Raw genomic sequence first — 14,147 nt, forward strand, 5'->3', positions numbered from 1 at the left:
AAAGTGACCCTTCCATGACCTACCCCTTCATAGAGGGTCCCTCTGTTGGACCTGAAGGAATTAAAATAAGAAATGTATTTGAACTAGGATGAGTCAAGAACACTGCCTTTGCCCTTCCTATGTGATGGGAGGAATGGTGGCCACCATTTTGTGAATGTCCCACAATCGACATTTTGTGATCTGGTCTTGCTCAGGGATGGTGTTGGTCAAATCAGGTAAAAGAAGGCACAATAAAGCCCCACGTGAGACCTTCCTACCGATGGGTCAACCCGTGTAGGATCTGCTTGTAGACTCCCTCAGCTCCTCCACTCTCTTCCTGTTGACTGGAGTGACTCAGGTACATCTCTCCTGGACCCTCTACAAAGCCCTCAAACCTCCGTCCTTGTCTGGTGGTGAAAGATTTCAGATCACTTTTCCACCATGTTGGGTGGAGCTTTTGACCTGTACTCCCAGATCGCTCTGTCCTTGCTTCTCTTGTCCTTCTATTCTTTTGATTTCCTAATCTCATTCTTCCCACCATTCTTCACATTACTCAGCATTAAACAATTTTATTTGCCCTGTTTTAGGAAAAACATCATTAAACTGTTAATAATACAGAGAAGAGCCTTAGGACTCACACCACCAGGTTCAAGAACAGTTGCTAACCCTCAGCCATCAGGCTCTTGAATAAAAGGGGATAACTTCATTCGACTTCACTTGTCACAACTTTGAAATGTTCCCACAATGAACAATCTCACTTCCATGGGTTCTTCATCGAAAGGTTTGATTTAATATCTGAGAATGTATACAACCTGAAATTCTTACTCTGTACAAACACCCATGAAACAGAAGAAAAACCTCACAGAATTTACGACAGGGAAATGTTAGAACCCCAAAGCCCCCGTTCCCCCTCCCATGCACAGCAGCAGCAAAAGGATCGACCCTCCAGCCTCCCACCTCCTCCCACTTGTTCCAGCACAGAGGGCCTGCCCTCCATCGCCCACCATGCAAGCCCCCAAAGAGACCAAGATCGAGAGCTCATCAAAAACTACAGTCCATCCCATCAGTTCGACATCCCACAGGCTCGCTGTCTCTCGCTGCTCCTCTCAAATGTTCATTTATTATCAAAGCATGTACCCAAATACAACTCTGAAATTAGTATTCTCCAGATAGTCACGAAACAAAGAAAGGACATGTAGAAGGAACAAGAGCCTCAGGACTCGCACCACCAGCTTTAAGAACAGTTACTACCCCTCAAAAGGGGATGACTACCCTCACTTGCCCATCCATTGAGATGTTCCCACAACCAATGATCTCACTTCAAGGTCTCTTTAACTCATTATTTCATGTTCTCGTTATTTATTGCTATTTATTTATATTTGCATTTACACAGTTTGTTGCCTTTTGCACTCTGGTTGATCTTTCATTGATCTTCTTAGAGTTACTATTCTATCGACCTGCTGAGTATGTCTACAAGAAAATGAGTCTCAGGATTGTCTATGGTGACATAACTGTACTTTGATAATAAAATTTGGTTTGAACTTTGAGAAGATGAATGAGGAAGTTGCCAGGACTGGAGAGCCTGAGTTATAGGGACTGGTTCAGCCAGATAGGACTTTATTCCGGAGGGTTGTATGTATATGGCTGCCAGAGAATGCGGTTGAGGCAGGTACAATAATAGCACATAAGACATTTGGATAAGTATATGGATGTGGGTAGGAAAGGCTGAGAAAGATATGGACTAAATGTAGAATGGGACCATGGACAACTTTGGCCAAAGGACCTGTTTCTGTGCTGATTAACAATGACTTTATTAACAAAGCACCGGACCAGATCCTGACCCAGGGAACTCCACTGCCCATCTGTTATCAAGTGATCTTAATGGACACTTCATAAATACTTGAGGTCTTATGTGAATTCTCTTGTCAGTGTTTACTGTGGGGATACTCCTGGAAGGCAGTGAGTTCAGGGAAGAGAACAGTGCCGGAACAATATTGATATTAGGAAGGGAGGGGGAGTTGTTGGGTGTCTTCAAACATATGAAAGTGAATCAATACCTGGGATCGGACCAAGTGCATCCTAAGACACTGTAGGAAGCAAGGGAGGAAATTGTATTTTCCTTTGTCCCAGTTGAGGGAAGGGGCTAATGTGATTTTGTTTGAGAAGGTCTGCAGGTATAGGTGGGTGAGCCTGGCATCAGGGGTTGAGAGACAGGAGTCTACCTGCATTTGGAAAGGAAAGGACTGATTTGGGAAAGTCAGCATGGCTTTGCACAGGTCTCATCAATTAGTCTTAGTGTTTAAAAGAGATGCCCAAGAGAACTGATGACGGCAGAGTGGTGGACGGGTCTACCAAGTCCTGCGCAGTCCCAGTCAAGTCAAATTTATTGTCAGTTAACTATATACATGTATATAACATACGTAGCCATATAATGTCACAAGGTGGGGGCAAGGGTGCTGGGAGAGGACCCACAAGCAGGACACAAACACGTCTTCCTTAGGTTCAATAAAATAGTGTTTATTACTCGCTACACAGAGAACCGGGAAATCAAGGAGGACAGAGGAACACGAACCTCGGACTAGGAGACTAGGGACTGGGGCGGCTGCGGACCGTGGACTTGGAAACTGCGAACTTGGATTATCGCGGGCATGCTGGGACCCTGGGGACTGGGATCGCCGTGGACCTTGGACCTCAGGCACCGAGCCAGGACTCTTCTTCGAGGGAAAGACACGGACACTGGGCATGAACATCGAACCAGGACTCCGCCTTCAACTGACCCCTGGCAGTTTGACCTTGCCCAGACCCACTCTGGCGAAGGAAGGCGAATTGCCGGCACTCCGATGCGGGCTGGATAACTCTGGCTTGTGGTAGAGACGGCATCTTTCTAATGTTTCCTCACACTCTCGCCCCGAACAGCTCATGCCAGGGGTTTATAAACTGCCGGTTCCAGTCGGGAGTAGGGTACCTTAATGGCTAAGCTCAAGGGACACGTGAAACGGAATTAGAAGAGAACAAGGAGTCAATGGTCCGGATCATAACGCAACCTAACTAAAGTTAAAGGGGAACCGATCCGGACCATGACATATAATGTATATAGAAATGAGATGTTTCCTTGAACCAGAAAGTGAAACACAGTAGTACACATAACACGGTAACTTATGAAGGTAAACATAGAAACATAGAAAATAGGTGCAGGAGTAGGCCATTCGGCCCTTCGAGCCTGCACCGCCATTCAGTACAATCATGGCTGATCGTCCAACTCAGAACCCTGTACCTGCTTTCTCTCTATACCTCTGATCCCTTTAGCCACAAGGGCCATATCTAACTTCCTCTTAAATGTAGCCAATGAACCGGCCTCAACTGTTTCCTGTGGCAGAGAATTCCACAGATTCACCACTCTCTGTGTGAAGAAGTTTTTCCTCATCTCAGTCCTAAAAGGCTTCCTCTTTATCCTTAAACTGTGACCCCTCGTTCTGGACTTTCCCAACATCGGGAACAATCTTCCTGCATCTAGCCTGTCCAATCCCTTTAGAATTTTGTACGTTTCAATATGATTCCCCCCTCAATCTTCTAAATTCCAATGAGTACAAGCCTAGTTGATCCAGTCTTTCTTCATATGAAAGTCCTGCCATCCCAGGAATCAATCTGGTGAACCTTCTTTGTACTCCCTCTATGGCAAGAATGTCTTTCCTCAGATTATGGGACCAGAACTGCACACAATACTCTAGGTGCGGTCTCAACAAGGCCTTGTACAACTACAGTAGAACCTCCCTGCTCCTGTACTCAAATCCTTTTGCTATGAATGCCAACATACCATTTGCCTTGTTCACCGCCTGCTGTACCTGCATGCCCACCTTCAATGACTGGTGTACAATGACACCCAGGTCTCGTTGCACCTCCCCTTTTCCTAATCAGCCACCATTCAGATAATAACCTGTTTGCATGTTCTTGCAACCAAAGTAGATAATCTCACATTTATCCACATTAAATTGCATCTGCCATGAATTTGCCCACTCACCTAACCTATCCAAGTCACCCTGCATCCTCTTAGCATCCTCCTCACAGCGAACACTGCTGCCCAGCTTCGTGTCATCCGCAAACTTGGAGATGCTGCATTTAATTCCCTCCTCTAAATCATTAATATATATTGCAAACAACTGGGGTCCCAGCACTGAACCTTGTGGTACCCCGCTAGTTACTGCCTGCCATTCTGAATAGGTCCCATTAACTCCTACTCTTTGCTTCCTGTCTGCCAACCAATTCTCTATCCACATCAATACCATACCCCCAATACCGTGTGCTTTAAATTTGCACACTAATCTCCTGTGTGGGACCTTGTCAAATGCCTTTTGAAAATCTAAATATACCACATCCACTGGCTCTCTTCTATCCACTCTACTAGTTACATCTTCAAAAAATTCTATAAGATTCGTCAGACATGATCTTCCTTTCACAAATCCATGCTGACTTTGTTCGATGATTTCACTTCTTTCCAAATGTGCTGTCATCACATCTTTGATAACTGACTCTAGCATTTTTCCCACCACCGATGTCAGACTATCCGGTCTATAATTCCCTGTTTTTTCTCTCCCTCCTTTTTTAAAAAGTGGGGTTACATTAGCCACCCTTCAATCCTCAGGAACTAATCCAGAATCTAAGGAGTTTTGAAAAATTATCACTAATGCATCCACTATTTCTTGGGCTACTTCCTTAAGCACTCTGGGATGCAGACCATCTGGCCCTGGGGATTTATCTGCCTTTAATCCCTTCAATTTACCTAACTCCACTTCCCTACTAACATGTATTTCCCTCAGTTCCTCCATCTCACTAGACCCTCTGACCCTTACTATTTCCGGAAGATTATTTATGTCCTCCTTAGTGAAGACAGAACCAAAGTAGTTATTCAATTGGTCTGCCATGTCTTTGTTCCCTGTGATCAATTCACCTGTTTCTGACTGTAAAGGATCTACATTTGTCTCGACCAATCTTTTTCTTTTCACTTATCTATAAAAGCTTTTACAGTCAGTTTTTGTGTTCCCTGCCAGCTTTCTCTCATAATCTTTTTTCCCTTTCCTACTTAAGCCCTTTGTCCTCCTCTGCTGGTCTCTGAATTTCTCCCAGTCCTCAGGTGTGCTGCTTTTTTTTGCTAATTTATATGTTTCTTCTTTGGACTTGATACTATCCCTAATTTCCCTTGTCAGCCACGGGTGCAGTACCTTCCCTGGTTTGTTCTTTTGCCTAACTGGGATGAACAGTTGCTGTAGTTCTTTACGTTCAGAACCTTTGTTTCTGAATTAACTACATCACTCTCCATCTTAATGAAGAATTCCACCATAAGAATTTATTCCACCAGAATAAAATCTACAGATGAATCACACATAATAACAAGCTGAAGTGCATTAATATCAAATATTGTAAGGTGTGAAACAGATTAACCAGTGACACTTCAAATGCAATGCAACAGCTGTATTCTGTTCAGAATTCAGGAGTTCAGAAACCTAATGGCCTGGGAGAAGAAACTGTTTCCCATCCCGACCGTTCTTGACTTCATGAATCAGAGTCTCCTGCCTGATGGCAGAAAGTCAAAGAGGATGCTGGATGGATGTGTGGGATCGTTGATAATACTAAGGGCCCTGCATGTGCAGCTCTCCTGATAGATGTACCCATTGAGTGTTAGGGAGACCTCTGTGATCCTCCTGGCCGTTGTCATAGCCCTTTGTAGGAACTTCCGGTCCGATGCTCTGCTGTTCCCATACCAGATGGAGAGGCAGCTTGTCAGGATGGTGCTCCTTAAAATTCAGTTAAGATGGGGAGATGTGGGGGGAGAGGGAGTCTTTCTTGCCTCAGTTTTCTTAGGAAGTGGAGGCGCTGGAGCCTTCTTGTTCAGGGAGGTGATATGAAGGAACCAGGTGTGGTCACCTGTGATGTGGACTCCCAGGAACTTAGTGCACTTAACTCTGTCTGCAGAGGAACCACATATTCGCAGAGGGCGATGGTTCATTGTCTGCTTGGGAAGGTGTGATCACATGGGAACTAGGGTGAGCGAGCGACTGGGATCTAAAATGGGAGATGGAAGGATCAGAGGCCTGTGGTCAGTGGTGTGCTCCGGGGGTCAGGGGTCAGGGGTCAGTATTGCTTGTCATTTGTACAATCAACTTGGATGAGAATGGAGGTGCATGATTAATAGATTAGTGGATGACGCAAAAATGGGTGGTGTGGTTGGCAGTAAAGAAGGTTGGTGTAAGGTTATAACAGGATGGAGCAAAGATGTAATGGCTCTACTGGTGTGTCCTTATTTCAGACTGTCTGTCAAAGGAATGGCAGATGAAATTTAAGTCAGACAAGTTCGAGATGAATTTGGATATTTAAATCATGGCAGGACAGAACAAGTGGTCGAGGCAGCAACAATTACGATGTTTAGGAGGCATTTAGACCGTGATGGGTAGATAGCGTTTACAGGGATATGGGAGCTAACGCAAGCAAACAGGATCGGCTCAACAAGGGAGATCGGACGGTTTGGATGAGTTGTTTGGAAGGCCTTGTTTCAGTGTGGGACATCTCTGTGAATGCACAATTGCCTAATGGCAGTTTTCTCACTGACCCCATCACACAGAGGAAATGGTAAAGGCGGAAGGACGGATTGGAATGCAAATAATGAGGAAGGGAGAGAGAGGGGGGGGGAGGAGGATAGGGAGAGTGAGGGTGGGAGAGATAGAATGAGAGGGATGAGGAGCGGGATCAGAGGTTGGGAACTAGCGAACAAGACATACAGAAATGAAGAGAGAGGGTGAAAATAAGATGGGGTGATCGTGCCAATGAGAGACAATAGTTGAGAAGGGGGGAGAGTGAAAAGAAGAAAGATGAAAAACAGCACTGGAGAGATGGAGAGAGAGTACGAGATTGAGAAAAAAATGAATGGAAGGGTTGTGTCTGGGAGACAGAGAAAGCAAGGCAGAGAGTGCGAGCAATGGGGAAAGAGAGAGAATAACAGAGAGAGAATGTATAATCAGATAGAGATGGACAAAGGGTGAATATGAGTGAAAGGTGCAGAGGGAGAGAGAAGGGAGGTATTGGTAGTGGGAGAGAGGGAGGGATGCTTTGGTAGTGAGGGAAAAGGAGGCAGAGAGAGAAAGGGGAGGCAGAGAATGAGAGAAAGGGAGAGTAAGGGAGATAATGAAAAACATATTGATCACAAGAGAGGGAGAGTTGGGTGGGAGTCAGTGAGGCAATAGAAATTTCTACAACCTCACTCACCCGAAGGCAGAATTTACAGCATGGACTCTGGGCAGAGTTGAGGAAGATGCTGGAGGGAATTTATCAGAGAGTGGAGAGAGAGGTTGAGAAATGGAGAGAAGGGGAGAGAGAGGTTGCGAGATGGAGAGGAGAGAGAGGTTCAGAGATGGAGAGAAGGGGAGAGAGAGGTTGAGAGATGGAGAGAAGGGGAGAGAGAGGTTGCGAGATGGAGAGGAGAGAGAGGTTCAGAGATGGAGAGAAGGGGAGAGAGAGGTTGAGAGATGGAGAGAAGGGAAGAGAGAGGTTGAGAGGGAGAGAAGGAAAGAGAGAGGTTGAGAGATGGAGAGGAGAGGTTGAGAGATGGAGAGAAGGGGTGAGAGAGGTTGAGAGATGGAGAGAAGGGGAGAGAGAGGTTGCGAGATGGAGAGGAGAGAGAGGTTCAGAGATGGAGAGAAGGGGAGAGAGAGGTTGAGAGATGGAGAGAAGGGGAGAGAGAGGTTGAGAGATGGAGAGGAGAGGTTGAGAGATGGAGAGAAGGGGAGAGAGGTTGAGAGATGGAGAGAAGGGGAGAGAGAGGTTGAGAGATGGAGAGAAGGGGAGAGAGAGGTTGAGAGGGAGAGAAGGGAAGAGAGAGGTTGAGAGATGGAGAGGAGAGGAGAGAGAGGTTGAGAGATGGAGAGAAGGGGAGAGAGATGTTGAGAGGGAGAAAAGGGGAGAGAGGTTGAGAGATGGAGAGAAGGGGAGAGAGGTTGAGAGATGGAGAGAATGGGAGAGAGGTTGAGAGGGAGAGAAGGGGAGAGAGAGGTTGAGAGATGGAGGGGGAGAGAGAGGTTGAGAGATGGAGAGAAAGGGAGAGAGAGGTTGAGAGATGGAGAGAAGGGGAGAGAGAGGTTGAGAGATGGAGAGAAGGGGAGAGAGAGGTTGAGAGATGGAGAGAAGGGGAAAGGTTGAGAGATGGAGAGAAAGGGAGAGAGAGGTTGAGAGATGGAGAGAAGGGGAGAGAGTTTGAGAGGGAGAGAAGGGGAGAGAGTGGTTGAGAGATGGAGGGGAGAGAGAGGTTGAGAGATGGAGAGAAGGGGAGAGAGGTTGAGAGATGGAGAGAAGGAGTGAGAGAGGTTGAGAGATGGAGAGGAGAGGAGAGAGAGGTTGAGAGATGGAGAGAAGGGGAGAGAGAGGTTGAGAGATGGAGAAAAGGAGAGAGAGGTTGAGAGATGGAGAGAAGGGGAGAGAGGTTGAGAGATGGAGAGAAGGGGAGAGAGGTTGAGAGGGAGAGAATGGGAGAGAGGTTGAGAGGGAGAGGAGGTTGAGAGATGGAGAGAATGGGAGAGAGGTTGAGAGGGAGAGGGGAGAGAGAGGTTGAGAGATGGAGAGGAGAGGAGAGAGGTTGAGAGATGGAGAGAAGGGGAGAGAGAGGTTGAGAGATGGAGAAAAGGAGAGAGAGGTTGAGAGATGGAGAGAAGGGGAGAGAGGTTGAGAGATGGAGAGAAGGGGAGAGAGAGGTTCAGAGATGGAGAAAAGGGGAGAGAGGTTGAGAGATGGAGAGAAGGGGAGAGAGAGGTTGAGAGATGGAGAGAAGGGGAGAGAGGTTGAGAGATGGAGAGAAGGGGAGAGAGAGGTTGAGAGATGGAGAGAAGGGTAGAGAGAGGTTGAGAGATGGAGAGGAGAGAGGTTGAGAGATGGAGAGAAGGGGAGAGGTTGAGAGATGGAGAAAAGGGGAGAGGTTGAGAGATGGAGAGAAGGGGAGAGAGTGGTTGAGAGATGGAGAGAAGGGGAGAGAGGTTGAGAGATGGAGAGAATGGGAGAGAGGTTGAGAGATGGAGAAAAGGGGAGAGTAGTTGAGAGATGGAGAGAAGGGGAGAGAGTGAGAGATGGAGAGAATGGGAGAGAGGTTGAGAGATGGAGAAAAGGGGAGAGAGGTTGAGAGATGGAGAGAAGGGGAGAGAGTGGTTGAGAGATGGAGAGAAGGGGAGAGAGGTTGAGAGATGGAGAGAATGGGAGAGAGGTTGAGAGATGGAGAAAAGGGGAGAGTAGTTGAGAGATGGAGAGAAGGGGAGAGAGTGAGAGACGGAGAAAAGGGGAGAGAGGTTGAGAGATGGAGAGAAGGGGAGAGAGGTTGAGAGATGGAGAAAAGGGGAGAGTAGTTGAGAGATGGAGAGAAGTGGAGAGAGTGAGAGATGGAGAAAAGGGGAGAGAGGTTGAGAGATGGAGAGAAGGGGAGAGAGGTTGAGAGATGGAGAAAAGGGGATAGAGGTTGAGAGATGGAGAGAAGGGGAGAGAGAGGTTGAGAGATGGAGAGAAGGGGAGAGAGGTTGAGAGATGGAGAGAAGGGGAGAGAGAGGTTGAGAGATGGAGAGAAGGGAAGAGAGAGGTTGAGAGATGGAGAGAAGGGGAGAGAGGTTGAGAGATGGAGAGAATGGGAGAGAGGTTGAGAGATGGAGAAAAGGGGAGAGTAGTTGAGAGATGGAGAGAAGGGGAGAGAGTGAGAGATGGAGAGAATGGGAGAGAGGTTGAGAGATGGAGAAAAGGGGAGAGAGGTTGAGAGGGAGAGAATGGGAGAGAGGTTGAGAGGGAGAGGAGGTTGAGAGATGGAGAGAATGGGAGAGAGGTTGAGAGATGGAGAGAAGGGGAGAGAGAGGTTGAGAGATGGAGAGAAGGGAAGAGAGAGGTTGAGAGATGGAGAGGAGAGAGGTTGAGAGATGGAGAGAAGGGGAGAGGTTGAGAGATGGAGAAAAGGGGAGAGAGGTTGAGAGATGGAGAGAAGGAGAGAGAGAGGTTGAGAGATGGAGAGAAGGGGAGAGAGGTTGAGAGATGGAGAGAAGGGGAGAGAGAGGTTGAGAGATGGAGAGAAGGGAAGAGAGAGGTTGAGAGATGGAGAGAAAGGGAGATAGGTTGAGAGATGGAGAGGAGAAAGAGGTTGAGAGGGAGAGAATGGGAGAGAGTTTGAGAGGGAGAGAAGGGGAGAGAGTGGTTGAGAGATGGAGAGAAAGGGAGATAGGTTGAGAGATGGAGAGGAGAAAGAGGTTGAGAGGGAGAGAATGGGAGAGAGGTTGAGAGATGGAGAGAAGGGGAGAGAGATGTTGAGAGATGGAGAGGAGGGAAGAAAGAGGATTGGACCACACAAGGAGGGGTAGCATTGCTGAATGGACACCCTCCTACCCCTGAGACAGAGAAGTGAGCCTACCTGTCACTGTTCTTCCAGGAACTTTGAGCTTCTCCCAGATCTGCTCCAGCAGGGGCCTGTCTTCGCGCCTCCCACTGCCCCTTTGTGGCTGAGGTCTGTCTCAGCCCTGACTCCAGGTTCTGAGCTACTGAGAGATTCACGGACCTTATTAAGGTTCAGAACATGTCGCCAGGAGGGGAGGGGCTGTCTCGAGGAACTCACACTCGTGGGCTGCCTCAGTCATGGAAACGAGAAGTAACAATGTGAGGCTTAAAGGCAGGACTTGTTTCTCTGGTGACTCCTTCCTTCCCTCCTGCTCTGGGTAGGAAAGAGGTTAGAGGGTAGGCAAACATAGAGTATGGGGGAGGTGAGATGAGGGAGTTTGTTGGATCAGAGTTGTTGGTTCCAAGCAACATTTTATCAAATGGATGGAATACGGGAAGAGATGGAAAGATAGATAGAGTTAGTGAGAGAGAGAGGGGGAGAGAGTGTGATCGATGGACAAAGAAAAGAAGGTAGAGAAAGAAAAGAGCTAGAGAAAGAGAAAAAGTGACAAGAGAGAGAAAAAGGGAGAGAAAAGGGGAAACAAAGAATGAAGCAGTCTGAGAGGGAGGAAGGAGCAAGAGAGAGAGAGAGAGAGGTCATGTAATGGGGGAGGGTAAGTGTCTAGATTGTTGAGGAGGAGGGAGTCAGACAGAGAGACAGATCACATACGTCAGGGGTTGTGAGGAATATCTGGATGCTGAGTAGGAGGGAGGGGGTGAAGATTGGAGGGTGGCACAAAGAATGGATGGGGCTGGTGGTAAGTTGAGGAGTGGAGGGTGGTGAATGGAGAGGGAGGGGAGGGATAATGGACAGATTGCCTACACATCTGGGCCCAATACAGAGACCGATATTCCCCTGGATTCTGAGAGGGAACGGTGCCTTAGTTTCTCACCAGACACCCATCACTCCATGAACTGCACAAATCTTGAATGCTACGTCTCTACCTGGTGACAAACCTCTCTGACCCTCCCCTCCATTGTGTCACAAATCCAGAAACAGCTTGTATACGTGAGACACAAAAACCTGGGGTCAGAGAATTATCACCAACAAAAACCAACTTTGACACTCTCTCACTGAGAATCTCAGACCCTGACTCACACCGTCCTGGGGGACCGTGGCCACTAAACAGTGCAGACATCCTGTTGAAAAGGCAAGAGTAGGCCGAGGTCTATCAGTAAATTTGGATTCAGGATTAGCTTGCCCCAGAAGGTAAATGATGCAATTGCAAAGTGTTTATTCTGGCCGTCGGTTTGTGATTGATGGTTTTCTTCAGGGATATCTGCAGTTGTTTGAAATATATAGAAATGATTTTGAATAAAAGGGAGATGGGATGGTGAATTTACACGTGTGAGGTGTTGCATTCTGATGAGTTAAACCAGAGCAGGACTCACACAGTAAACGGTAAGGCCCGACTGGGTTCCTGTGAAACCATCCTTCTAGTAGTGTGGAGACTGGAACTACACTCAATTCTCCAAGTGCAACCGAGTCAACGTCTTGTACAATTAGAACACCTTCTTAAATAGAGGCAGAATGTTTGCCTCTTGCCTGCCCTCCAGACCTTGCCTGTGACACAAAGATACCAGCCAAGGTCCCAACAATCTCAGCACTTGCCTCCTTCAATAACTGGGGTAAATCTCATCAGGGCTCTTATCCACCTTAATACTCATTAGGAGGCCCAACCTTTCCTCCTCCTTGACCTCTAAACACCCTAACGTATTTATACACTCAGCACTGATCTCCTGGTCCTCCGTGTCCTTTTCCTTGGTAAAAACTAAACATTAATACCTCACTCATATTGTCTACATCCAAAGTAATGTTGCTCCCTTTATCCTTGCGTGGTCCTACCCTCTCCCTAGTTATCCTCTTGCTCTTGATGTCTGTATGGAATGCCTTCCGATTCACCTTAATCCTACTTGCCAAGGACTTCCCATGTTTCCTCCTGGCGTTCCCAATTCCCTTCTCGAGTTCTTTTCTAGCTTCTTAGTAATCCTGATGTGCTCCATTTGATCCAAACTTCCGAAGCTTTACGTATTTTCCTTTTTCTTCTTGACTGAATTCATCACCCATCTGGATGTCCAAGGTTCTCTAATCTTTCCATTCCCATCCTTCCTTCTAACAGGAACATTCCTTTCCTGTACTCTGTGCAATTGATCTTTAAACACCCTCCACTTGTATGAAGTGGACTTGCCAGATAAAAGGTGTTCCCAATTAACACGTATGGTTTCTGCCAAATGCCCTCGTAATTTGCCCTACTCCAATTTAAGATTCTCCCACAAGAACCATACTTATCCTCATTTGCAGCTATCCTGAAAGTTAAGGAGTTGTGGTCACTGTTCCCTAACTGACCACCCACTGAAAGGTCATTAGTCTGGCCAGGCTGATTACCCAACACCAGGCCCAGTGCAGCCCCTCCTCCCATTGGACCGCTCACTTCTAGAAACCATTGTAGGTAATAAGTGTACTCCTGGTTTCAGGAACAGTGTCGATCTGCAGGCAGAGTGTGATGGAGATTATGATGAGGTATCACATGTGCCTGGACGCAAAACTGTCTGGTTTCTCAAAAACAAAAACCACACACATCAATGTACTCAGTCCCTCTCTCTCAGGGGAGATCTGTACACTGACCGGTGTCTCTCAGTCCCTCTCTCTCAGAGGAGATCGCTACACTGACTGGAGTCTCTCAGTTCCTCTCTCTCAGGGGAGATCTGTACACTGACCAGTGTCTCTCAGTCCCTCTCTCTCAGGGGAGATCGCTACACTGACTGGAGTCTCTCAGTCCCTCTCTCTCAGAGGGAGATCTGTACACTGTCCGGTGTCTCCCAGTTCCTCTCTCTCAGGGGGGATTTCTACACTGACAGGAGGCTCTTGGTCCCTCTTCTCAGGGTAGATCTTTACAGTGACCGTTCTCTTTCAGTCCATCTCTCGACAGTCATCTGTCCCTTCCATCATGTCTCAAAGTCAGAAACAGCTTGTTTACGTGAGTCACAAAAACCTCGGGTCAGAGAACTATCATCATCAGAAACCAACCTTGACACTCTCCTACTGAGAATCTCACACCCTGCGCCATACCGTCCTGGTGGACGGTGACCACTAAACCAGCTGAGCTGGGCCAGGAGACGGAGCAGACATCCTGCTGAAATGGCAAAAATAGGCTAAGGCCTACGCAGGTAGGCTTGATCTTCTTCAACAGGGACAGGACCCCTGTTATCCAGGGGTCCACAAGTCAATGTCAGTCACTCAGAGGGATACGCAGTAAGTTCATCAATGTCTGGACAAATCACGGACAGATTCCACGCTGGGGATGAGATTGCTGGTGAGTGTCTGAACACAGTTCGATGAATCATGAACCCCAGCGTTTGCAAAGAGAGTTGAGCAGGAGAACATAAACAGACTGTGCCGGCCACCAGCACGTCAGTGCACAGCAAGATCAAAACATCAAATGCAAGGAAGAGAGGCATGAGACACCAGTCAGTGGACCAAAAATCCCTGGACGTCAGTGATATCGAAGGCTGAACAGTAGGTTTGAAAAACTGAGAAACAGGAGATGCTCTAATGCAGCATGAAAATTATCAAAGAGGAACTTTCATGAATTTCTCCCTGTTCACTCAGAGAGTTTGTTGAAACAGTGTGTGAATGTTGGAGCTGGAGTTCAGACCAGACTCGATCTTGTACTGGGAGCTGAGCCTGGCCATGTGAATGGAGTTTCAGTGGGAGAGGATTTTGGGAACAG

The sequence above is a fragment of the Hypanus sabinus genome, chromosome 29 (genome assembly GCF_030144855.1).
Source record: "Hypanus sabinus isolate sHypSab1 chromosome 29, sHypSab1.hap1, whole genome shotgun sequence".
Lineage (NCBI taxonomy): Eukaryota > Metazoa > Chordata > Chondrichthyes > Myliobatiformes > Dasyatidae > Hypanus > Hypanus sabinus.